This window comes from Felis catus, chromosome B1 (genome assembly GCF_018350175.1).
Source record: "Felis catus isolate Fca126 chromosome B1, F.catus_Fca126_mat1.0, whole genome shotgun sequence".
Classification (NCBI taxonomy): domain Eukaryota; kingdom Metazoa; phylum Chordata; class Mammalia; order Carnivora; family Felidae; genus Felis; species Felis catus.
In genome coordinates, this window is record NC_058371.1 from 78203596 (window position 1) to 78230616 (window position 27021).

At 37.0% G+C, this 27021-nt stretch overlaps 1 long non-coding RNA gene across 1 annotated transcript in view; it reads left to right on the plus strand.

Moving 5' to 3' along the window:
* Positions 1-17928, plus strand: part of LOC123384913 — a 33483-nt gene extending 15555 nt beyond the window's left edge. The window contains exons 2-3 of the long non-coding RNA XR_006596697.1: positions 9004-9068; positions 17771-17928. This is a non-coding gene — a long non-coding RNA (uncharacterized LOC123384913). The remainder of the gene's footprint in view (positions 1-9003; positions 9069-17770) is intronic.
* Positions 17929-27021: the final 9093 nt, after the last annotated feature.

Genomic DNA, 27021 nt, shown 5'->3' on the forward strand with positions numbered 1-27021 from the left:
TTTCTTTACCCATTCATCTGCAAATGGACGTTTGGTTTGGGCTATGGGAAGACGGGAAAATGAATTGTTTGTTCAATGGGTATAAAGTTTTAATTATGCAAGATGAGTAAGTTCTAAAGATCTGCTGTACTAATAGATAACAAATAGTATTGTGCACTTTAAAATATGTGAAGAGGATAGAGATCATGTTAAGTGCTCTTAACACACACACACACAGAGAACACAAAAGAACACAAGCAAGTTTTTGTAAGTAATGGATGTATTTAGTAGTATGATTGTGGCGGTGGTATCATGAGTGTATGTATATGTCCAAATGTATCAAGATGCATACACTAAATGTATGTAACTTCTTTTAATCTAAGTTATAACAATAAAGATTTGAAAAAGAAAAATTACTATTTAACTGAAAAAGGAGAAAAATGAAACTCACAATCAAGAAAAAGTCAAATCAGGTAGACTGTAAGATGACCCAGAAATCAGCAGATAAGGACTTTAATAGATGTGTGCATGGACTTTCGAAGAAAAAATGATGGACATAAAGAGTAAACAGGCAATTTCAGCAAAGAAATGGAGCACATTATTTAAAAAAGCCAAAGGAAATTCGACAACTTTAAAATACAGTATCTGAAATGAAAGTTTCAATGAATGGGATTAACAGATTAAAGATGGGAGAAGAAGTTAGTTAGTGAACTTGAGGGAAGATTAGTAAAAATAATAAAATTTGAAAACCAGAGAAGAATAAGACTGAAAAGGAAAGAAAAGAAAAGAGCCTTAGCAATCTGTGAGATGTCAAACTGCCAAGTGTGCGCACAGTCATAGTCTCAAAGGGGAGGAGAGGGACTCTGGTGAAAAGGTTTTTTAACAGAAATAATGTCTGAAGATTTCCCAAATTATATGAAAAACATAAACCTACAGATTCAAAAATCTCAGTGAACCCAAAACAAGAAAATACCACAGAACCACACTTAAGTATGTCACAATCTAACTTCTGAAAACTGACAATAAGGAAAAATATCTTGATAGGAGCCTGTTAGTTTTCTATTGCTGTGTAACAAATTGCAACAAAACATAGAGGCTTAAAACAATATCCATTTATTATCTCACAGTTCTTTGGGTCAAAAGCCTGTGTGGGCCCAATTGCATACTCTGCTCAGGATCTCACAAGCTTAAAATCAAGGCGTTATCTGGACGGGACTCTTATCTGGAAGATCTGGGGAAGTATCCACGTTAAATTCATTCAGGTTGTTGGCAGAATCTAGTTCCTTATGCTTGTAGGTCTAAGGTCCTTGTTTGCTTTTGGGATGTTGGCCAGAGGCTACTCTTTGCCCCTAGAAGTCACTTGCATTCCTCCTCATGTGGTCCCTTCCATTGTCAGTGCCAGAAATGACACAACTCCTTCTCACAATGAATTTCTTGGACTTCTTCCAATCTCAACTGGAGAAAACGCTCTGCTTTGAAAGCATGCCCATGTTTACACTAGGCCCATCTAGATAATCTCCCTTTTGACTAACTTAAAGTCAACTGATTAGTTACCTTAATTACATCTGCAAAATTCCCTTTTCCATGTAATGTAACATAATCAAGGCATATCTTACCATGTTCATAGTCTCAAGAATTGGAATCTTGGGTGGGATAGGAAACGACGTATTTTCGGATTCTACATACCACAAAGAGCCATAGAGAAAAGAAAACAATACATAAAGGTGAACAATTATGACTGATTTCTTATCAGAACCATGTGTAACAGTAGATGATGACATAATACTTGAAAGATGGAAAGGAGGAAAAGAAAAGAAAAATTACAAACAGATTTCCCTATCTAGGAATATATCCTTTGAAAATGAAGTAAAAAAGGAGACATTTTCAGATAACTAAAAGCAGACAGAATTCATGAGACCTGCATTACAAGAAATTTTAAAGTTATTCAAGTTGAAGGGAAATGATACAAACCTAAATTCACATTTGCAGGAAGGAAAAAATGCATCGAGAATGATAAATATAAAATTCTATCTTTTTTTCCCTACAGTGATTTCTTTAAAAAAAACAACTGATTTTTTAGAGTAGAAGCAGGCAAACTCAATGGCCCATGGGCCAAATCCAGCTCACAGCCTGTTTTATTTGGTCTGACAGCTACGAATGTTTTTCATATTTTCAAAGGATTGTGAAAACAAAAGCAAGTATGAACTACCATTACAACCACCACCACCACCACCAACAACAGCAATAACAAAAACTGACAGAGACAGTATGTGGCATTTAAAACCTATCATATTTTCTTTTTTTTTCTTAAAGAAAAATATTAGCTGATCTTTTTTAGAGAAAATATATAAATAATAGTGTCTTACAGAATTTATGATAAATATAGTAGTTAAATATATGACAACAGTAGCATGAAGGATGGAAAAAAGTAAATGGAATTCTATTTTGAGAGGTTCATACATTTTAAGTGAATGTTAGAATCACAATATTAACTCTGGGAAAATTGTAGTAAGAATGCATATTGTACCCCAGAGCAATCACTAAAAAATACAAAGTAGTATAGCTAAAAAGCCAAAAAAAAAAAAAAAGATTCAAAATGGAACACTAAATAATTTTTGACTAACAAAAAATAAATGCAGAATAGGAAGAAAATAGAAAAGAAAACAGAGTGAAAAACTATAAAACAAATAAGAATACAGTACAATTAAATCTAGCCATAACAATGTTTTTATTAAATATAGACTAAGCAGTTTAATAAAAAAACCAAAGACTGTCCAACTGCATAAACATCAAGATCCAATTATATGCTATATACAAGCAACACACTTTAAATGTGGAGAAATGAATAGATTGAATGTAAAAAGTTAGAGCCATGGATTGGATTGTTCCCCCCACCCCCACTACATTTATTTGTTGAAGTTCCCTTCCATATGTGACTAAATTACAGAAAGTTTCTTTAAAGAGATGATTAAGGTTAAATGAGATCACAATAGTGGAATATAACTGGCATTCTTTAAAAAAATGAAGGGACACCAGAGACTCAATCTCTGTCTTGAGAGGACACAGCAAGAAGGTGGCATTTACTGGCCAGGAAGAGAGTCTTCACTAGAAACCAACCCTGCTGGACCTTGATCTTGGACTTCCAGCCTCCAGAACTGAGGGAAACTAAATTTCTGTTAAGTCACCTACTCTATGGTATTTTGTTATGGGAGCCTGAGCTAAGACTAAACTTGAGCTTCAGACTAAGAAAGTTGGAAAAGGTATACAGTGCAGACAGTAAGAATAAGAAAGATGGTGTGCATAGAATCATAACAGGCATCAAGACAAAAACTGCTACTAGAAATAGAGAGGCATTTTAAAAATGGGTCACCTCCTCAGGAAGACATAAAGTCATAAATGTGTATATACTAAAAATAAAAACTTCCAAATACATGAACAAAAACCTGACAAAAATGAAGGGAGAAATAGATACATACACAATCATTGTTGGGAATTTTAACACCCCTCTCTCAATAATTGATGGAGTAGGTAGATAAAAATCAACAAAGATATAGAAGATTTGAACAACACTATAAACCACCTTTACTTAATTATATTCACAGAACACCCCACCCAACAACAAAAGAACACACATTATTTTTATTTTTAAATTATTTTTTAATGTTTATTTATTTTTGAAAGAGAGACAGAGCACAAGTGGGGGAGGCAGAGAGATAGACACAGAATCTGAAGCAGGCTCCAGGCTCTGAGCTCTCAGCACAGAGCCTCATGTGGGGCTCAAACTCAGAAACGTGAGATCATGACCTGAGCCAAAGTCAGACACTTAACTGACTGAGCTACCAGGACACCCCAAAGAACACGTTATTTTTAAGTATGCATGAAAAATTCACCAAGATAAGTCACATGGTGACTGACAAAACTAGCCTCAATTAATTAAAAGTATTAAAATCATAAAGAATATGCTCTTTGACAAGAGTGGAATTAAACTACACATCAGTAATATGAATATTTCTAGAAAGTCCCTACTATTTAGAAATTAACTATACACTTCTAAATAATTTAGGACTTAAAGTAAAGCATAATAGAAATTGGATGTTTTGAGAAGAATAACTAAAACAAACATTTCAAAATTTGTGAGATGCAGATAAAGCAGGGCTTAAAATGAAACACATAACTTTAAATGTCTGCGTTAGAGGCGGACCAGGGTGGCTCAGTTAAGCCTCCAACTTCTCCGCAGGTCATGATCTCAGATTCATGAGTTTGAGCCCTACATCGGGCTCTCTGCTGTTGGCATGGTGCCTGCTTCAGATCCTCTGTCCCTCCCCTACTCATTCTCTCTCTCTCTCTCTCTCTCTCTCAAGATAGATAAATAAAATTTTAAAAAAATGTCCACTTTAGAAAAGAAGAGTGGTGCAAATTATTTAACTTCCATCTAAAGAAGCTAATAAAAGAAGTAAAGAAAGAAATCATAAACATAAGAGAAATCAATGAAAATGAAAATATAAGATTAAAGAGAAAGGGGCTATGAATCCTGCAGATAACAAAATGTAAAAAGAAAATCTGAAGATCAGCAATATGCTAATAAACTCTACAACTTAGATGAAATAGAAAAATTTCTTGAAAAATACAAATTACCAAAATAAACACACGAAGAACAGGGATATAAATATCCCTGTATCTACTAAAGAAACTGAAAATGTAATAAAAATTTTACCCTTCTCCCCACAAAATTCAGACACAAATGTTTTAATTAGTGGATTTTATTAAATCTTTAAGTAAGAACGAATACCATTCTTATACGAATTTTTTAAAATAGAGGAAAAGGGATAATTTCCCAACTAGTTTTATGAGACCAGCCTAATTGTTATACCAAAACCTGACCAAAACATTACAAGAAAAAAAAATTACAGGTCAGTATCTCTTAGGAATACTGATAAACAAATTATCAAAAAATTGATTCCAGTACCATATAAAAAGGATAATACATCATGACCAAGTGAGGTTAATCTCAGAAAGGCCAGGTTTGAAAAACAGTGTAATTTGCCATATTTAAAAAATAGAAGGAAAAATATAATCATCTCAGATAGATGTGGAAAAAGATTTGATAAAATTCAGTACTCATTTCTTATTTAAAAAAAATTCCAATCAAATTCCCAGCAGGCTTTTTTTTTTTAATTAAAAAAATTGGCACGCCAGTTGTAAAATATATATGGAAATGCAAAGATGCTAGAATAGTCAAGACAAAGTTGAAAAATAAGAGCAAAGTTGAAGGATTCATACTATTATGAATTCTTAAGTATACTTAAGTGTAGGTATAATACTTAAGTATTCATACTTACTCTAAAGCTGTAGTAATCGAGACAGGATGGTATTGACACACAGGTGGGCTAATAGATCAATGGAACCAAAAAGATACTTCTCTGAACAGAGATCCATCCACACTTACACAGTAAATTATTTCTCTATCTAGGTGCCAAAGGGAGTAGAAAAATCTTCTTAATAGATAGTGCTTTAAAATAAATAAAACATATGGAAAACAATGAAACACACATCTTATTTCCCACCAAAACCAAAAATGTATTCAAGAAGGATTATAGACCTAAACACAAAACCTCGATCTATAAATCTTTCAAAGAGAAGACATAGGTAAATATTTTCACAGTATTGGAGTAGACAAATATTTCATTTCTCAGGGAGCATGAAGAAACCAATAACCAGAAAAGAAAAAAAAATGATAAATGACACTTCATTTAAATGGAAAACTTCTACTCATCAAAAGATACCATTAAGACAATAAATAGAAAAGCCACCGACTAGTACATATATAGAACTGAGAAAACACTTTTATCAAGAATATACAAAGAATTCCTACAAATAGAAAAGAAAAAGAAAAATTACAATAAAGAAATGGGCAAAAAGATCTGAATGTATACAAATGGTGAAAAATATACACAAAAAATTCTTAGCCTGATTAGGGAAATTCAAATGAAAATCACACCTGCTAGAATCACATTCTGTATACCAGTTTCAAAAGGGTAAAGTTAAAGGCAGATTATACCAAATGTTAGAACGTGGAGAACGTGGACCTTCCATACATTGTTGTTAGAAATATTAAATGGTACAGGTTTTTTTTGAAAATACTTTGGTAGTTTCTTATGAATTTAAATACACACTTGTCCCATGACCAAGAAATTATACTCTTACATATTTACTCAAGAGAATTTAAAACAAAGATCCAAAAGAAACTTCTACATGAATGTTTATAACAATTTTATTTATACTGGCCCCAAACTGGAAATAACCCAAAGGGTACATCAATAGAAAATGGATAAACAAATTATGACATATTCATATAATATAATGCTTCTCAACAATAAGAAAAGAATAAACCACTGATAAACCCAATAACACTGATGAATCTCAAAATTGTCATAACTAAAAGAAGTCAGACAGAAAAGAATAGATATTGTCCAATTAAATTTATATGAATTTCAAGAATGTGGAAGTAGAAATCCAAACAGTGGTTGCTTATGATGTGTGTGGATTTACTGTATAAGAGTAGAAGGAACTTTGAGGGGGACGATCAAAATATTTAATATTTTGACTGGGGCATTTAATTTGATGGAGTTCATTGAACTGTACAATAGGATATGTACATTTTCTGTATGCAAATTTTACCTAAATTTTTGAAATTGACAATGTAAAAGTTGCACAAAAACTATCTTCCAAGGCCTTCAGTAACATATTTAGACACATGGGTACACGTGAGCAAAGTAACAAGCAGAAAGTCTAAAAAAAGTAGACAGAAAAGTTAGACGGTGTCATGCCAATACCACCCAAGCTGTTTACAGCCTGTCTGTAAGAGGTTTCTCACATAGTGGAAAAACAGACAGCCCCGTATTTGCACTGCCAACTTTGATTATGGAGGACAGCATGGGGATTGGACAACTGCTGCCATTATTATCCACCACCAGAAAACTACTTCAAGGATATCCAGCAGGTAATCTCTGAATACAAAACAAATATTGCAGAGAAACTCTGACAGCTCTGGACCCATAAAAGGCTATATAAAGAACCACTCAATGGGGAAAGCTGTTGATGAATTTGAAAGACTGTTCGGGGTATCTGGTGAGAACAGAGTGTGAGTCCAGACGGAAGAAGTAAATCAAAGTACACGACCAGATTGAGATTTTTAAACTCTGAGCTATGAAGATGGCCTGAATCTTGCCTTTCTTAGGAGAAAAGTGCTATAACCAAAAAGGCCTCTGAGGGAAGTTAAAGATACACAGTAAACTCCAGAGAAAGAATTATCAAAACAAAATTATGTCACCATTATTTTTGAATTTTTTTATCTGTGACATGGACATCTATTGTCACATCAAAGCTGAATTGAGGAAATAAGGAACTTATTTGTGGGTAAGCTCTATGCCACAAGCAGGGCAATTCTGAGACTGAATTTGATTAGTGCTATAGCCAGGAATGGAGAAGGATGCAAAATATCAAGAGATAGTGCAATGATGCAATCAAAGCATTTACTCAGCTAAAAGAATAAGTAAAACACAAGATGGTGACAAACAAGTCCAGTTTGGAGAGGCTTCAATAACTTTGTTATTTATACACGGATAATGGGAACAGTGACTGGTACATGCTGGACATGTCTGTAGGATCTCTGGATCATGGATTCTTAGTGAGATGAGCAGGTTGAACTTCTCACTGATCAGGCTTATAAGATATTCGCAGGCAATATGCTAGCTTGACAAAAGCTGTACTTCAATGAAAAAAAATTCATTATCTCTTTTCTTTGCAAAAGAAAAAAATGAGTACATTTGAAGGTGTAATCAGCACCAACAAGGTTCAGTTAACACATCTCCCCTTCATGTTAAACAAATTGAAGAGACTAAGCTTGACATAAAAATTGCATTTGCAGTTTCATGCGATTTTATTTCCTTATAATGTATAAAAGTCACATTGTCTATTTTGAAAAAAAATTTAAGCGCAAGAGCCACTGAGGAAGGGTAGCTTTATCTGATTAAAATTGAAAAGAAGCCACAAATGCATTGTCATAGTTTACACAGCCCTCGTTTTGATAGACTGTGAGCATTACTGTAGTTTAAAAAGGGCATATAGACATTGTGAATCAGATGGACTTCAGGTTAGGAGAGTGAGTTAGAGAAATGCAGTGGCCAGGACCTCACTGATGGGGAAAGAAAGGTTTTATGAAGCATAGGTGAATGCTTTTTGTTAGGGGTAGTGTTTGGGAGATGTCTGCCAGGGACCTGGGTCAAAACTCCTGCCTCTCCCTTCCCTGAGGGTTCAAGGTCAGAAAAAGCTAGAGTGCCACTGTATGACCATGACAACCTGGATGTCCCTAGCAGTCCAGGGACTGCTACAAGAAAAGGAACTCTAAGGCTTTCTCTCAGTTTTCTCTGCTACCAAGGAAGATGAATGCAGCTCCAAAGTGTTCAGGATTAAGGATTAAGCCTAGAAATCGTAAAGGAATAATGGAGATGACTGGCCAGAGGAGCCATGTGGCTTGATATGGCAGATCCAATCAGAGGCATTCAGTAAGAGGCTTTCTCAGAATGTGCAAACATGTCACATGGGAGAGTCCTTAACACAGAATCAAACAGAAATAAGGAGAAGTGAATAAAGTTGGTTTTGCTTTTTTATTATAGTGTAAGAAGTCCAGTTTGTTTGCCAAAATAGATCCACATACATGCATATCCCCAACTCAACTGTGGACACTCTGAAGGCAAGATGTGTATCTTGTCCAGGGTCTTATCTCACCTGTATCTCACCTTATCTCAGACAGGGTCTTTCATATCAGTAGGTCACTAGCAGAACATTGAAGTGAGGTTTGATTCACTATTGTCTGGAGAAGGACAAAAGGAAGTGTCAAACACAAATGGAGCAATGGAAGGTAGCAAACGAATTTGAATAAAATAGTTACTATGTACTTCAGGTGATCCTGTGTGATTTGTTGCTCTTCCTCTTTTGTTTCTATTCCTTTCGCTCACCTTCAAGGAGTGGACATGACTAGACGCTGAGGCGGCGGCACCCTAGGACACAGTGATAGGCAAGGAGCTGAGGTGAGAGCACTGGGATCAGAACAAAGGTGGCAGCCAGCACCTCAGCCAGGTGCTGAATACCTGAGTACCGAACAAATGAGTAAATACGTTGAGGATCATGACAGCAAAATTTCTTACTGCTGGAGAAAGGACTCACAAATATGGAAAAGATGGAAGTAGAAAGATGTGTGTGTGTGTTACGTATATGTATATATGTGAATATTTATATTCTAATTCTGTCCATAAAAGGACTTTAAAAAGCAACTTAAGAAGCTCAGTGAATGCCCAGATACTGAATTCTAAAAAACTTCCTCCACTAAAAGAGACCAGGGATCCTCAGGGAAATGGCTGATTTCAGGGCAAAGGCAAGGAAAATACAAAGTAAGCGTATGGCATATTTCTTTGTCAAAATGTAAAGAAATTCCAAAACTTATAAAGAATCTAGCCAACTCAAACCCCCCAAAATAAATAATTCTTTTAAGAAATGGGCAGTAGACATGATTAGACACTTTTCCAAAGAAAAGATGCTCAACATCACTCGTCTTCAGGGAAATACAAATCAAAACCACAATGAGATACCACCTCACACCTGTTAAAATGGCTAGAGTTAACAACACAAGAAACGACAGGCATTGGCAAGGATGTGGAGAAAGGGTGACCCTCTTGCACTGTTGGTGGGAATGTAAATTGGCGCAGCCATTCTGGAAAACAGTATGGAACTACCCTATGATCCAGCAATCGCACTACTAGGTATTTACCCAAAGGATACAAAAATACACATTCAAAGGTGTACATGCACCCCGATGTTTATAGCAGCAGTATGAACAATAGCCAAGCTATGGAGAGAGCCCAAATGTCTTATCAACTTACGAATGGATAAAGAAGAGGTGGTGTGTGTGTGTGTGTGTGTGTGTGTGTAATGGAATATTATTAAGCCATTAAAAAGGATGAAATCTTGCCATTTGCAATGATGTGGATGGAGCTAGAGTGTATTATGCTAAGCAAAATAAGTCGGAAAAGACAAATATTGCATGATTTCACTCATATATGGAATTTAAGAAACAAAACAGACAAATATATCGGGGGGAGAAGAGAGAGGGAAATAAACCATGAAAGACTTTTAAAGATAGAGAACAAACTGAGGGTTGATGGAGGGAGGAAGGAGATGGGTTACATGGATGATGGGTATTAAGGAGGGCACTTGCTATGACGAGCACTGGGTATTGCATATAATTGATGAATCACTGAATTCTACATCTAATTCTGCACTGCATTCTAACTAACTACAATTTAAATAAAAATTTGGAAGAAAAAAATCTAAAGAAGTGCCCAAAGAATGATAAGTCCATGTCTGAAGAATACAGGAACCTAGCGAGAATCTGCCACTGGCCAAATCTAGGAAGTTTGAGCATTGAAATAAATAAGAATAGAAGTAAATTACAACATTTTGAATAAAATAGGCATGCATAGTTCCATTTTGGTATTTAAAAATAAATGGAGGGATAAAGTATAAGCTCCTCTTTAAATTAGTATGCCAACTAATAAGTTAGAAGAAATGATGGAGATAGAAAAATTACCATTTGGCCCTGTAACACTGGTGATTGATTCAGGTAGTAGTCACTAACAGATGCTTAGGTTAGGGGGTCAAGGTTTGAGGAACAGGATATTGACATAGTCTCAGAGTATTTGCCTCCAAAACTCTTTTCAGTTGCAAAGGGTAAAATGAGGATATTAAGTGGGAGGAATATGACAGACAGGCATTTGGATTGGTGATCGAGTTTACCATCACCGGCAGAGAGACAGGCCTCTCCTGATGTGATGCACAGAGAGAGCACAACTTCATTTCTGTGATATTCCTGTGGGAATGCGCAGCCTGAGACTAGACAAGGGGAGAAACCAGATGGATTCCTATTGAAGAACAGTCCACAGAATGAAACTTTGATGATCCTGAGAGACGAGAGACCATGAAACTGTTCTAGATTAAAAGAGACTAAAGACAGGTGACAACTAAATGCAATATATTATTCTGGACTGAACCCTGGGGGGGTGGGGGGAACATTGTGGAAGCATTTGAAAAACTTTTAATGTGTTTCATTGACTAAAAGTTAGTGTTGCATCAATACTGGTCTACTGATTTGGGTGGTTGTATTGTGGCTATTTGGTGTGTGTCAAGTCTCTATACTATGTTTTGGAGATTTACGTGTCTCTGTATTTAGGGGAGAGCAGGGTATTATGACTGCAACTTACTCTCAAATAGCTCAGTGAAAGAATATTAATAATAGGTTGAGTGAGACAGAAAGAGAGAGAGAAGGAGAGCAAAAAGGTGATACACGTGACATAGCCTTAGCTGAAGGATCTGAAGAGGATGCAGGAATTCTTTGTATCATTGCTATAACTATTCAAAGCATATTAAATTACTTCAAAATAAATTATTTAAGCATTTAAAATATTATTTTAATTATTTATTCTTATATATTTTAATCTATTTTATTCATATGACAAACTCATTATCTGTTATGGGTTACTTGTGTTTCACCAAAATTTATATGTTGAACTCCTAATCCTCAGTGTCTCAGAATGTGACCTTGGAAATAGGGTCTTTGATGCTATAATTATTGAAGTCAAGATGTGTTAGTGTTAGAGTGGGCCGTGAATCCAACACGGCTGTTGAATAAAGGGGAAATTTGGAGACAGAGATGCACACAGGGAGAAGGCCAGGTAAAGACAAGGACAGATATTGAGTTGATGTTTCTACAATCCAAGGGATGTCAAAGACTGCCAGCAAACCACCAGAATATAGGGCAGAGGCATGGAACAGACTCTTCCTCACATCCCTTAGAAAGAACCAACCCTCATGAAACCTTGATCTCAGACTTGTAGCTTCCAGAACTATGAGCTATATTTTTGTTGTTTATGCCACTCAGATTATGGTACATTGTTACAGCAGCCCCAGCAAACTAATACATTGTCTGTAAATATTTAGGAAAATAAAATGGGGAAACTACAATATTGCATAATGAGATGCAACAACTGGAAGGGATATTATGAAACTTTCTCGGGATTAGGAAAAGAGGGAGAGAATTATCTGTCTTTAATTGTTCAATTTATATGATTATTTATAATGTGACAGGCTGTTCTAGTCACAGGGACACAGCAGCCAATCACACAGCCAAGCTCTTGCTTTCATGGAGCTTATATTTTAACAGAGACCAAAAGGAGATAATAAACAAGTGGCAATAACTACTATGAAGAAATATAAAATAAAATAGGGTGAGGAGATAGAGAATAATAAAGGCTACTATTTAGGTGACTGAATCTGAGAAGACCTCTCCAAAGCAATATAATGAGGGAATGTGAAAGAGGTCTCAACTAGAGAGAATGGCATGTGCAAAGCAGGGAGGAATTTAAGGCATGGAGAAAAAGCAGGAAGGCCACTGTGGCTGTAGAAGAATAAGAGACGGGAAGAGTAATTAGAGATTGGATTGGACAAATAGCCAAGGATGAGATCATGTAGGAACTTTAGATCCTGCTAAAGATTTTAAATTTTATTCTAAGTGTCAGGGAAAGCCACTTCAGCATTTTAAGCACTGGAATGACATAAACAGATTTATATTTTCAAAGGATCTCTCTGGCCGGTTTGAACAGATAGTAGGAGGGCTTGCATAGGAGTGAGGAGACCACTTAGGGCAACATGCTCAGTAACTTGTTTGTTCCTCCAGAGTCACTGTCTGTCTCCATGCTGGGTCCCTAGAACATGACCTTTCTGTGCTGTACCAAAAAAGTCCTTTGACTTCTGACTTCCAGTTGGGTTCAGTTAATGGGAGCCACCAACAGAAAATCGAGAGGAGACTGAGGTCAGGATACTAAATTCCTCAGCCTCCCACCTGTGAGGTTGCTGAGGGTCAGCTGTATCTCTCTACCAAGAGCCACAGTCTCTGTTGGGTAGCCCCTAATTTCCCTAACTTTGGTACCTGCTTTCTCACTCTGTATTTTCAGCTCTTTGAGGGGAAATGACTCCCCATTATTACTAGTTCTTGGTTACAAAACTTTTCTCTGATTATTTTCCTAGCCCAGACTTCATCTTTTCAAACAATGTCTTTATTAAATTCTCTCCTAATTCACCAGTTTGAGTATACTACCTTTTATCCCTGTCAGAGCCCTGACTGACATGGGGCTTTCACAGAAATTTGATGTTGTCTTGGAGTAGAGTGGTCTCAGTTAAGGTAAAATGAAGTTGGATTTGGAATGTATTTGTAAAATAGAATTAAAGAAATTTGATGATGAATAGACTGTAGGAGGTGTAATAGAGAAATGCAAAAATGATGATTCGAAATATTTGGCTTGAATTTCTAGAGCCCAGAGGAAAATTTAAAGGAAGCTTCTGCAAGGAATAAAGAACTCAGTTGTATGCATGATACATTTGGAATGTTTGTTAGACATGTAAGTTTGAATGTTGAATGCATAGCTGGAGTTCAACAAAACGGTCAAGATTACAATATAGAACTTCTACTTCTAGTTAAGATGGTGTAACAGGGGCTGGGTTTAACCTTTAATCTGAAACAACAAACACATTGGAAAAATATCTGAAATAACAGTTTTTAAAACATTTGAAACCTGAACACCAGACAATGAAGGACAGCAGTACTGGAGAGACAAGAAACATATGAGGTATGGTGCATGATCTCCCTGACCTGCTTCCTTAAGAGAGTTTACATGCTGTGGCACAGGGAAGGGGAACCCAAGCAAAGCCTAGGGAGATGAAACTGAGAGTTCTAGGAAATCAAGGGGCTCGTTCGCAGGACAATATACTGGAGAGGAAAAAGCTGCACAGAGAGAAAATGTCAGAGACATGCATAGGATCCTTCTCAAGTGTTTAGCAAAGTACAGATCAATGCATGTAGGGGAGGGAATTATTCAAGGCTAGGGAAGGAATCCCTTTAAGGATACTTGAAGATTTCACAATGCAGAAATAGTGTGTACCCCCACTAGCCAGATTAAAAAAAAAAACCCTCATGATTCATGGGCCATGGGTACACTACTCAGAAAGGTCTTACCTTAGTAGTGGGGATTAATAAACCCTTGGCTGAGCACTGGTCTGGTCTTACTTAGCAAATCTTAAAAGCAAAGTTTGAAAGGATAAAATGGTTTCCAAGTAATTGTGTTCCAGAACATAGTTCAAGAATACTCATCGGGATAAAACATATCCAGCACCCAGCAAGTTAAAATTCTCAATGACTCGTAATAAGGAGAAAAAAATCAATCTAGACCAATAAGATATACACAGGTGTTAGAATTATGAGATGAAAGACATTTAAAAAGTTGTTTGAACTGTACCCTATATGTTCAAAAGTTGAGACAGAAAATTTAAAAGGCCGCAGAGAAAACTTTTAAATATAAAAAATACAATTTCAGAGATAAAAAATATACACTGGGTGGGATTAATGGAAGTGTTGACATTATAGAAGAAAAGTTTGGTGAAATTGAAGCCATAGCGACAAAAACTATGCAAAGGAAACAAAAGAGGAAAAGGAATTAAAAATAATGAAAAGGGAATTATTGAGCAGTGGAATGACTTCAAGTGGTCTAATTTACCTTTAACTGAAGTCCTTAAAGGCAGTGGAACAGAAATAATAATGGGCAAAAATCTTGCAAGTCTGCTGACAACTATAAACTCCTGGACCCAATGAGTGCAACGCCAAACACAAGAACCTTGAAGAAAATTACAACTGTGTACAACATGATCAAACTGCCTAAAACAGTGATAAACAGTTTAAACCTAGCAGGAGGAAAGAGACATAGAATCCACAATAGAACAAATAGAACAATGGCGCTGACTTTTTGTCAGAGATAATGCAAAGGTGAGGACAGTGGGTTAACTTACGTGAAGGCTGAAGCAAAGAATGCAGCTACAAGGCTGACAGTCAACCACATGCAGGTGATTTTAAGACCATGGGACTTAAGAAGTGAGTGAAGAAAAATGAAAAGAAAGTCAAGACAGGAAAATGATGAATAAATATTAATGTTAAAAGGCCAGCACTAAAGAAATGAACTTGACCAGAAACATATGAGGCTAACCTGATTGAGAGCTAATCACCATCTACTTTTGTACTTGGGCGATAAAGCTAAATGCTTGATAATGTAACTTAAGTCAAAGTAAGACATATTGATATGGGATCAATTTGCAATTATTAGGGGACAAAATTTCACTAATACTTTTATTTTCATTCTTAGTAGTCCTTGCTGTTTGGGCCATTGCTAGAGAGGATATTTTCCTTTTGTTTTTCTCTTTCTCATATTTTCACAAGGTTGTACTATGTTCAGCAGGTCTATTGAGGCCTCTAAAGTTTTTTTTTGTTCATTTTTGTTTTATGCTTGTTTATTTTTGAGACATGGAGAGACAGAGCATGAGCGAGGGAAGGGCAGAGAGAGAGAGGGAGACACAGAATCCGAAGCAGGCTTCAGGCTCCGAGCTGTCAGCACAGAGCCCGACGCAGGGCTTGAACTCGTCAACTGCGAGATCATGACCTGAGCCAAAGTTGGATGCTCAATCAACTGGGCCACCCAGGTGCCCCTAAAAGTTGTTTTTATTTGACAGGATTCCTAAAAATTCCTAAATTAACCCCCTTCATTTAAAGATAAAGTTTTCTGTTTTGCTTAAGATAATTGGGAATTTGTTTTGAGAATGGTATAGTTGTGAATGATGTGACTTAGAAGTAAATTATGCAAGGAAAAACAATTGAGGAAAAATATTCAAGTGTGTTTTGATTGTCGCTGGATTGTGGGAAGCTTAAAAGAGAGGAGGGAGGGAAAGGGGGAGAAAAGAGAAAGCAGGCTGGTGGGTAACTCAAAGCCATTCTTTATGCTCCATAATTGACACAGGAACTAAACCGGAAGCTAGAGTCCATGGGTCCTGGTTTGGCCTGTGCCTCAAAGAGGGGGAAAAAAAAAAAACTAGGGTAGAAGAAAAAAGAGTTGATGATTTTAAATATATCAGACACTTATTTTCAAATTTGTAAATAGGAATATGTTATTTAAACTATTATGCAGAGTGAGTGAAGTCAAAACAGAGACTTAGCTGTATTTTCTATTCCCTTTCTCAGTGTCCTTAATGATAGTTTTGTTTTCTGAAATTATACTATTCTTCTCTAATTTGCCTGACAATAGACATATTTTGTAGCATATTTTTAACTATTCCATCACTAGGCAATTCTACCAATGCATAATTTGAAAGCAAAGCAATTATACCATTTTGCCTGTGATAATTCTATGCTTTTCTCTTTCCTTTGTCTTATTTTCTATTTCTGTCTTTATTCCTCCTCAGTATCTCACTTTCTGTCTCCCTCTCCTCTCCTTCCTTCCCTCTCTCTCCTATCACTCTGTCTTAATTTTACAGTGAAAGAATATAATTTATGTGCCAGTGGAGGCAAAACAAGCCTCTCATTTTGCAAAGGGAGGCAGAGGGGAAATAAAACAGGGCTAGCAAGCACCCATTACCTTATGTGAATGTAACTAGTCAGTTTTCTGTCCATCACAAGCAGCAAACACAATCAGAATTGTAGAGAATATGGTACACTTAAAAAAAAAAGAACACCTGTAAGAAGAGTCATGCTTTTACTGATTCAGTTGAAAAGACATATTATTAGATTCTTTAGTGGTAACTCCCTAGGGCAAAGAAAGAAAATTCCACTTTTTTAAACATTGAAAATATCTCCAGCATTAAGCTATTTTAGAAAGCCATGGTTGAGCCATTCTTCTTAAGACCCAGTCCAAAGTGATGCTGTCTTAAGCCACGTCAAATTTGTGCATTTGACAGCAATGGCTGGTCCCCCCGAAAAGGCCCAGTTGGCTCTGATCCAAGTGGCCCAGTGATTAAAAGTGGAGAATCCTAGAGTTGAGAGAACTTTGAAACTTATCTACTCCAACCCTCCAACCAATTTAAAAATCCATTGTATAATGTCCCTGGAAAATGCTAATCTCACCTCCCTTTCAACTGCTGCAAGGATAGGAGTCTACTACCTTGGAAGTATCATGTTAAAGTTTTTTGGAAGATGTTATTTGTGGAAATGTATTTTTTTAATTTAAGTTCAAGTTAGTTAATATACAGTGTTGTCTTGACTTCAGGAGTAGAACCCAGTGATTCATCACTTACATATGACACCCAGAGCTCATTCCAAAAATTGCCCTCCTTAATGCCCATCACCCATTTAGTCTACCTCCCACCCACCTCCCCTCCAGCAACCCTCAGTTTGTTCTCTGTATTTAAGAGTCTCTTATGGCTTTCTTCCCTCTGTGTTTTCATCTTATTTTTCCTTCCCTTCCCCTATGTTTATCTGTTGTGTTTCTTAAATTCCACATATGGGTGAAATCATATGATATCTCTCTTTCTCTAACTTATTTCGCTTAGCATTATACCCTTTAGTTTCATCCACATTGTTGCAAATGGCAAGATTTCATTCTTTTTCATCGTCCAGTCATTCTTTTTCCCTCCTGGGCTCAATGAAAGACTTTATTTACCACCACCACTAATCCCAACACCCACACACACACTCACACACACACATGTACTCACACACACACGCACTTGGAGATAGATAAATTGTGTGACAATCTATAGATAAATCTAGATAGATTGAGTTATGGTGCTGAATTATGGGCAATCTAGTGTGGGCAGAGGTGATATACCCTGTTTCAGACACAGGCATTGAACATATGAGTCATCTTAGGATGGTTCCCGTTGACTCCTTGATGGTGGAAACATACAGTGGAAGGAGCCTGAATCCTGAATTTACTGCTTGGAGGAAAGCCACCCAGAAGAATCACTGACCAGGAACATCCTCAGGAGACTCTGTGTGAATAAAAAATAAATCTTTGTTGTACTATGGTTCTGAGAGTTTCATGTTGTTTGTTATCACAGTTAGCCTATGGGTTGCACAGCTGCAAACCATGGAAATACCAAGATCCAAGTATTGCAAAGCCAGTTTCAAAAAATCTACTTTTCAGGGTTGATCCTTAAAAAAATATCATGGGCATGCTACTCAATGATTTTCTGAAGTGTTTGTACCAGAATTGCTTATTAACAATATGAAATTGCAAACAACCTAAATATCTAACAATATGCATTGTTTTAAAAATATGATGGATTTGTAAGATGAAATATGACAGAGACATTAAAATGGCATTAGAAAATATTCACATATAAAGTTTAGGCTATATAATACCTTACAATTAAACCTATGCATGGAAAAATTATTGTAAATATATACATTTTAAAATGTCAAGAAGGATTACTGTAGGTGATGGATTTTTTTTTTTTTTAATTTTTTTTTTCAACGTTTATTTATTTTTTGGGACAGAGAGAGACAGAGCATGAACGGGGGAGGGGCAGAGAGAGAGGGAGACACAGAATCGGAAACAGGCTCCAGGCTCTGAGCCATCAGCCCAGAGCCTGACGCGGGGCTCAAACTCACGGACCGCGAGATCGTGACCTGGCTGAAGTCGGACGCTTAACCGACTGCGCCACCCAGGCGCCCCTAGGTGATGGATTTTGATGTGAATGTTACCTTCTTTACATTCTGGGTTTTTCAATATTAAGAATTATAGACACACACATACATAATACCTATAATCACAAATTTTAAAGAGTCTCACAAGCAAGAGCTAAGTGAATTTCAGGACTGTTTAGTTCAGGGCAAATGGCCTCCAGGAGTCACGAACCAAGAAACTGCTCCTTCAGAGAAGAGACACGTGGTACCTGCAGCATAGTTGAGCCATTGCCTGTATCTCTCCTGCTTATCACCTGCTTCTACTTCTCTGACTTTTTAAGAGCCTATCCTGACCCAGCCTGAGAATTTACTCTTAATAACAAAGGGCCAACAGGCGGAGTAATACATTCAGAGACCGCCATCAGTTTGCTGGAGGAAGCATTTTCTTGAAAATAAACTTGCTCATAGGGTAGAGACTAAGATGTTGGAGGGAAACCTTGGTAGTTATCTCTATGCACTGCTGACTATCAATAATCTTAGTCATAAAAAAAAAAAACCTTAGTCATTGGAATCTTGATCGAAAATGATAACCTTATTAAATCTCAAAGGAAAACAGAAAACAGCAAATAAAGATTCCTTTAATTTTTTGTATTATTCTCCCAGTTTAACACTAGATCAACAAAAGCATACATCCAACATGTTCATACATCCACTATAAGAATCATTTTTCTCTAAGTCTTTCTACAGCCTTCAAAACTGGGTCTTTGCTATTTGAATACTCTAGAAAAAAAAATTGGAAGTTAACTAAATGTCCCAACATTCCCAATTTGCATACATGGTATTTAATTAAAGAAATATATTCAGGGTTTTGTCTCTCTGTTTCCTTGTTTATGGTTATGTTTTAAACTTGATCTTTACCTGACTTTTCTTCTTTGAGTAATAGGTTTTTTGCTTCTCATTCTTCTTTGACTTGTCAGATGTTTTTAAAAGTGGTAATCCGGAAGCAAAAGTCAGGGAAATCAGACACTCTAGCATTTCAATGAAGGATTTAACTAATCCTTTCATTAATGTTCAGAAATTCTGGCACTGAAGGAAGAAGCACTGCAGGCTGAATTTCACCAATAAGGCACTTTTGTAAGAATTATAGCTTGGCTATATTTGAGTTTTGGTGTATCCGTAACACATATCATGGTTTCTGATTATACAATACAACGTACTTCATTTAGGAACCCCATCATGGGAAGCATCTCAGACCAAAGAACCATATTCTTTAAAGCACTGGAGTTTTATTTTTTTTAACCACGTGTTTAAATCCAACCTGTGCAATTATTGTAGAGAAAGTTTCCATAGTCTGTCATACATGGTGATGGTATGTCCCACCTGATGTCCAGGCAGCCAAATGTTTTCGATAAGGACCCTAGGAAGTGAATTACATAGATTACCACTGAACAATCTGTCATCTTGTGTGTTACTCATGATTTGTTAAAATGAAGTGGATATTTTACTGGGTACAAATTATTTTAAGGCATTGAAGTGAAACTGTGTAAATGTGTACTGTGGCTACACATATATGCCTGTCAATCATTTTTTATGCTTTGAGTTAAAAGTATCTGATGTCCAGGAATAAATTCATATCTCAGATGTTTTATTTTATTTTTTAGATGCTTATTCATTTATTTATGGGAGACAGAGAGAGAGCGAGAGAGCGTGAGCAGGGGTGGGGCAGAGAGAGAATCCCAAGCAGGCTCTGGGCTGTCAGTGCACATCCCAATGTGAGGCTCGATCGAACGCTTAACCACCTGAGACACCCAGGGGTCGCATCATGTCTCTGGTATTTTAAATTTTCAATTCACTTCTAATAGAATGTAATGAAAAATTTCTTCCATGCTGCATTACATAAAGGACTTCTATTGACTATCTCAGGGGAAACAACGCAGCCAGCTCTAACTCCGTACAGCAATGCTTATTTGTGAGCATGTGTATGTGGGGGTGGTGAGGGTGGGGAGGATTTTCACTGAAGCAAAATGAACCGCTGACTCCTGAGTCTGTACAGTGCTTCTTCTCCAGATACCAAGATGAATGTACTAACAGAGTTGGGACTAGAATTCCGAAAATATATAACTGCAAGAAAGCTCAAAGTCAGAGTGTCACTTTCAGGCTCAAACTGAGACATGAGTGTATGGGCCTAACTAATAATTTGACACTCCTTTAAATTGATATTCTTTAAATATGAGTATGGGTTTGCAGACAGGCCGAACACTGAGAAGGGCAAGAGCAGAGACATGCTGGTTTAGAAATCAGTTTCTCCTCTAATGTTTAGTCATTAGCTTACATTCTCCACTCAAAGAAGGAATTTTAGAAAGGGAAAAAAAATGCTCCTTCCAATAACCCCTCTTTAGAAGGCATTTTATAGACCATCAAGTGATCATTTCCTGCTTGAACATGCCTCTGAGGTCAGGCTTCGCATCATGTCTGCTTCATGAATATTATTTAGCACCTATAGGTTAGGCACCCTGCTTGGCTGGGGCTACAAGGGTAAGCAAGCAGCTTATCATGGCATTTCTTCCAATCATCAGCAATCCTCTCTGAGAGTTCTAGAAAATGCAATTTGCTGCAGCTCCCAGCATTTTCAATCATGCTGTAGTGGCCTCAGTAGCGTTTAAGTGCCCAGGTGCTAGCTTGGCTGGCCTATTTCTTATTCTGGTTCTGAGCACACTACTTCCCTACAGACAGAAACAGCTTGACCTTCAAAAAGCCATTCACATATTTCCACCCTGCCAACCTGATTTTAATAACAACAGGAATGAACCAATATCCCTGTCTTTTACTAACAACTTGAAGCTGGTCTAGCAAAGCTCCATGGTATTCGATGGCAAGGATGGCATCCAGGGTTCAGGAAGGGCTGAGACCAGAGATCCTCTTGGCTGCTATAGTCGGACTGCAAGGGGTGTGAGGTCTTGTAGTTTTTTACTGTGTCTCCTTTTCCCAGAAGGCATAGAAAAGCAGGTGGGATTTTATGCAAGCCACTGTTTAACGTACCGTTGTAGGCTGCTTGCTTGATATCATCTGTATTACTGGGCAAAGACCTGCAATGGGTGTATAGATTCAGAATCCGTAACTTCACTGAAACTCAGGCACAGTAAAACAAACAGATCAATAAGCCTAAAGCTTGTGCCTCCCTTCTATTTCAAAGAATTCAGAGCAAATAAATAGCGGTTTCCATAGCGGGTGTTTTAGAGGTGGTAGAAATGTCTTTTACTGTATCCCATCGCTTCTTCCACAGAGTATAAGACAAACTGACACTGTTTGCTGTGGTTGAACCAGTTCCTGAGGTTTCTCAGGCAGTCCCTTAGCGCACAGGGCATTATTTTGCATTTTGCTATTTCAAGTACTATTTTCCATGTACTATTTTAACCTTAAAGCAAGGGTTAATTTACTCTACTTGGACCACGTACTAATTGTACTTATTTTTTATTGCCTTGATTTAATGGAAGAATCATAAAACAAGGTTTAAAATCTGCAATGTAAAAATGTTTTCAGTCCTTAAAGGGAGGCCATTTTTTTTACATTAATTTATCTGTGCTTCTTGGCTTCAAGAGAACAAAAATGTAGTATACCTATTAACTAGTAAAACTGGAATTTCCTCCTTTTTGAGAAAGTAAATCAAGAGTATTCTTAGGGCCAAGGGAGATGTTTTATGCATAAATTTTTAGCTAAAACATACCCCGGTATTTGTCATTAAGAAAAAAGCAACAGGACATCAATATTATAGTTGAGCAACCTGCACGTGCCTTATTATCTGACTTTCACTGTTGTCCCTTAGCCAATGACTGTATTATCCCTCTTCTCCCTAACTCCAAGCAAGGAATCATGTTTTCCAGTTGGATTTTTTTTTCAGATTTACCACAGCATTTAACTTGAACTAAGGAGTTAAATGCAAATGTGAAGATTTAAAGACTGGGCTGGACTACAGCATCAGGAATGTAAATTATCAAGCAAATGACAACATTAACTGAAGATTCAAAGAAATTGTGCCTGTTTAACAGCTAGATAGCTAATAACTATACTTATCTAAACATGCCTCAGGTTTTTATTCCTTACTGTATATAAACAGGGATGGGATGAGTGGAAGAGAAGTTTTTTTTTTTTTTAACTTTATTTCAACATTTATTTATTTTTGGGACAGAGAGAGGCAGAGCATGAACGGGGGAGGGGCAGAGAGAGAGGGAGACACAGAATCGGAAACAGACTCCAGGCTCTGAGCCATCAGCCCAGAGCCTGACGCGGGGCTCGAACTCCCGGACCGCGAGATCGTGACCTGGCTGAAGTCGGACGCTTAACTGACTGCGCCACCCAGGCGCCCCAAGTTTTTTTTTTAATGTGGAAATTACATCTTAATCCTTTTGTTGTCCTTCAGTGTGTTGTTGATATTTTCCTCCCAAATTCTGAAAACAACTCTAATTATTTGGTAGGAATGCCTTTTTTTGCAAATAGATGGAATAATTGAAAGAATAAATAAAAGTATTCAGTGAACCTTCCATGCTGAAGCAACACACCGTCTGTGAGCCTCAGTGATGGATTGATGAATATTATTGATATTAAAGAAATTGTGATATCTTGTCAATAACATCAAAATCATTTTTAATTTTTTAAAAAATAAGGAAAAACTATGTTAATACTTTAGAGTTTGGGAGGTTATAGCTAATGAATTTTAAAAGTTTAATAAAATGTACATATGAAACTGACACATGACCTCTGAAAATAAATACAGCAGCCAAATGATCCTTATATATCCTTCTGGTACCGTGGCGTAGATGCCAAAGTGCAGTGCGGCTGGTAAAAACGCTTCTGTGCTCGCCAAATATCATTGCTGCATACTCACTCATGAACAGAGGAAGCTCGTGCACCCTCAGAGATTACTAGACCATTAGAGCCTGGCCTACATGTTCGATTAGGTCAATGTGTGTGTATATGTCTGTGTGTATGCTCATGTGCACAATATTACTGACTCAAATTTTTTAATTAAAGTGAAACCATTTCATGCACTTAGCACAGTGCCATATAACCCAGTATGGTAAGACCAAGTAAATACTAATTAAGGTTAATGAGATGGATGGATACCAAGAAATGATGAACTGATTCCATGGTGTGGAAAATGGTGTAATCAATGCATTGATATTTCTGCAAATAGATATCTGGGGAAAAAATGTATGGTTCTGTGAACATCCAATACAATAGCTCAAGTTAGAATCAGGATATTGTGCAAATGTCAGATAATATGTGGTGCATTTTCAAATTTCACAATTAAAGCAAAAATACTTGAAATACAATTATCCTCTAAAACTGCACAGAAATATAATAAATAAAAGATCCCATCCTAATTTTGTAACCATTATGTTAGTGAATGCTAATGGATGAATGGTATTAACAAAATGCAGTTTTTCAAATAGTTTTTGTCACAACGTGAGGAATTTTTATGGTCGCATCTCTGGAGTGTGAGGGAAAGAAATACTCAGATATTTTGAAGCATAGAAAATTCACATCAAATATATGTTTAACAGAAGATCTCAAAATTGTAAATTAATAGTAAGTGAAATATACTTTGTAAATAGGAGAATCTTGGATTACCTAGCACATATGGGTAAGACATGATCTTCTTGTTTGCCTCATACTATTTAAAGCATCATATTTTAAAGACAATGTGGTTACACTGATCTCTTTCCATAGACACACGTCATTACACATTGGGTATTTTAGAAAAACATTTATACACTTCATATCTATGAACTGATAACCCATCATGTAATAAGAGAATTTTAAATACATATACTTATTTTAAATAATGTTCCAGGAATAACAAAAAAATCACATGGGTACGTGAACAAAATGTTTTTAACCTTCACATGTGATCACTGTTAGGTGCTGTGTGTATTTAACATGGTAAAGAAGCTGGTTGTGCTCAGAAACATAAATTGCCATGACATGACTGCACCATGCATCTGCATTTAATGATGGAGCCCACTATTTGCACTTACAAATAACGGTCTTCAAGAAATGTGGATGAATGAAAGGATGAGGTTTATATTTTACAACTTGATGTCTTCACGGTTCCACAAACACTTGTTTCACGATCCGTACGGCTGCAGAAAGAAGAGTTTCCTGAAGGGCACACAGCTTCAGTATGTGAGCAGAGCCCCTGGGTGAGCTATGCGGGGAAGTTCAGATTGCGCCACTTGGTTTTCCTGCTTTTCATCTGCTTTCCTTTCAGCTGTCTGAGCTATTTTATTTTGACGTTTAAACACCAGCCTCCTTAAGATAAAATGCGACTGGGTTCTTTGGAGTGCTTCCTGGCATGGATCCTTTTTTTTTGCAGAATGGATGTGCGTTAATAATAGATACTATTATAAAGCTACCGCTGGGCTCCCACCTTTAGCGAAGGTCCAGGAAGAATTACAGATCTCCATTTTGGTGGTTGTCCAAGCTGAGCACTGACCAACCTCATGGGGCAAGGAGAGGTAGGGTATAAATATGTCATACGTTTACTTACTTATTTATAAAATGGAAAGAAAACATATAAAATAGAGTTCCAAACTATTGTGATATAAGACCAAGTTACTGCTGCTATCTACGTCAGCTTTAAAACTTCATAGAAACAATACATTTTTTAGTTTCCTCATTTGCTTCTGCCTGGTAGTTGCGTGAATGTTTTCTTGTTTTAACCACAGAATCATCTCCTAAACCTGCACCAGGATGTCTGGTAATATTTATAACTTAGTACATCGTATTAAGAATAACGCTCTGCTGACACTGTTCATGTAACACCCGTTACCATACTTGCTAAAATATAAGTCCTAGAGAACCAGCTGCTGGAGCCAGCATTCAGTGTTTCTAATGTGAAGATGACAGATTGCTCTAATACATAACTGACATGCAGTGTAATTTAAAAAAAAAAATCTAATCTCCTGCTGCATGTGAAAGGAGTACACAGGAGCTACCCAAAGGGCAAACAAAAAAAAAAATTTTTAAAGGGGAAAAAAAGAAAATCCTGTGAAACATTTTTCACAGCATTTTTCTGAAGCAACAGCAAGGAGAAAAAGCTATCATCCTGTCATGAAAAATAGATCTAAAACAAGCAGTGGCTGTGGAAGTTTGAAAAAATGCGATAGAACATCAGGCATCTACAGAGACAAGGCAACACTTTTGGAATAGTAAGCAGATTGGTTAGACAATAACCCACATGTAATTGAAGATTACTCCAAAGAGCCTCTGGATTGCTCACCCCTATTTATGCAGCACACACACTCACCACTGGTCTGTGGTGAGCAGACCCCACACTCAGGTAACCTGACTCTGATTTGCAACTTTGAGAGTCACCCTAAGGACAGGAATACCAGATCGGAGTAAGGAGGACATCAACTCTACTCTCTCTGTCTCTTCTCTCTCTTGCTGTGTTGACACAATAGCCTAACAGTGGAAGATTTTCTTAACTCGCTTTTCGTTTTGAAAGATGCAGATTATCTGAAGCTGTATCAAAATACAGTGCCATTTTCTGTATAAATACTACATATTGTAAACATTTACAATAGACATACAGATCATACCTAAATGCATATTTTATTTTACTTATTTTTAAAATTTCCTTATATATTTTGAGAGAGAGAGGGAGAGAGTGCACGCGGACAGGAGAGGGGTGGAGAGAGGGAGAGAGAGAGGGAGAGAATTCCAAGCAGGCTTTGCTTTGTTAGCACAGAACCTAACTCGGGGCTCTATCTCAGAAACTGAAAGCATAACCTGAGCCGAGATCAAGAGTTGGATGCTTAACTCACTGAGCCGCCCAGGTGCCCCTTAAATGGATATTTAAAATTAAAAAAAAAAAATTTTTAATGTTTATTTATTTTTGAGAGAGAGAGTGAGACAGAGCACAAGTGGTTAGGGGTAGAGAGAGAGGGAGACACAGAATCTGAGCTGTCAGCACAGAGCCCAACGCAGGGCTCCAACCCACAAACTGAGAGATCTTGACCTGAGCCAAAGGCAGACGCCCAACCAACTGAGCCACCCGGGCTCCCCTAAGTAGATATTTTAAATGCAACCATTGACAGGAAAGTATCCGTATTAGTAATACTGCTTAGAATTGAATTTCCAAACATTTTTCAAGAACAAGTTTGGGTTAACAAAAAACTGGGGGAGATTGCAGAGACGACAAGAACCAGGCATAATAGGCAGGAACCATGCAACTCACTGCCCTCATGCCTGGCTCTACTGGATCTCTGAAACCCAAGCTTGCATTTGAAAAGCTATTTATTTCCTATCATCATCATGGGTTGACACCAGAGACTGATGGTGTCACATGCATTACCAACAACTGATGAAACTGTGGGAGGACAGAAATGAAACCCACAGACCTCTCAACCTCTTCAACCACAAGGCCTGCAATCTGTTGATGGTTGAGCTTGTGTATCTTTCCAGCTGTCTCCTGGAAATGAAATTATTTT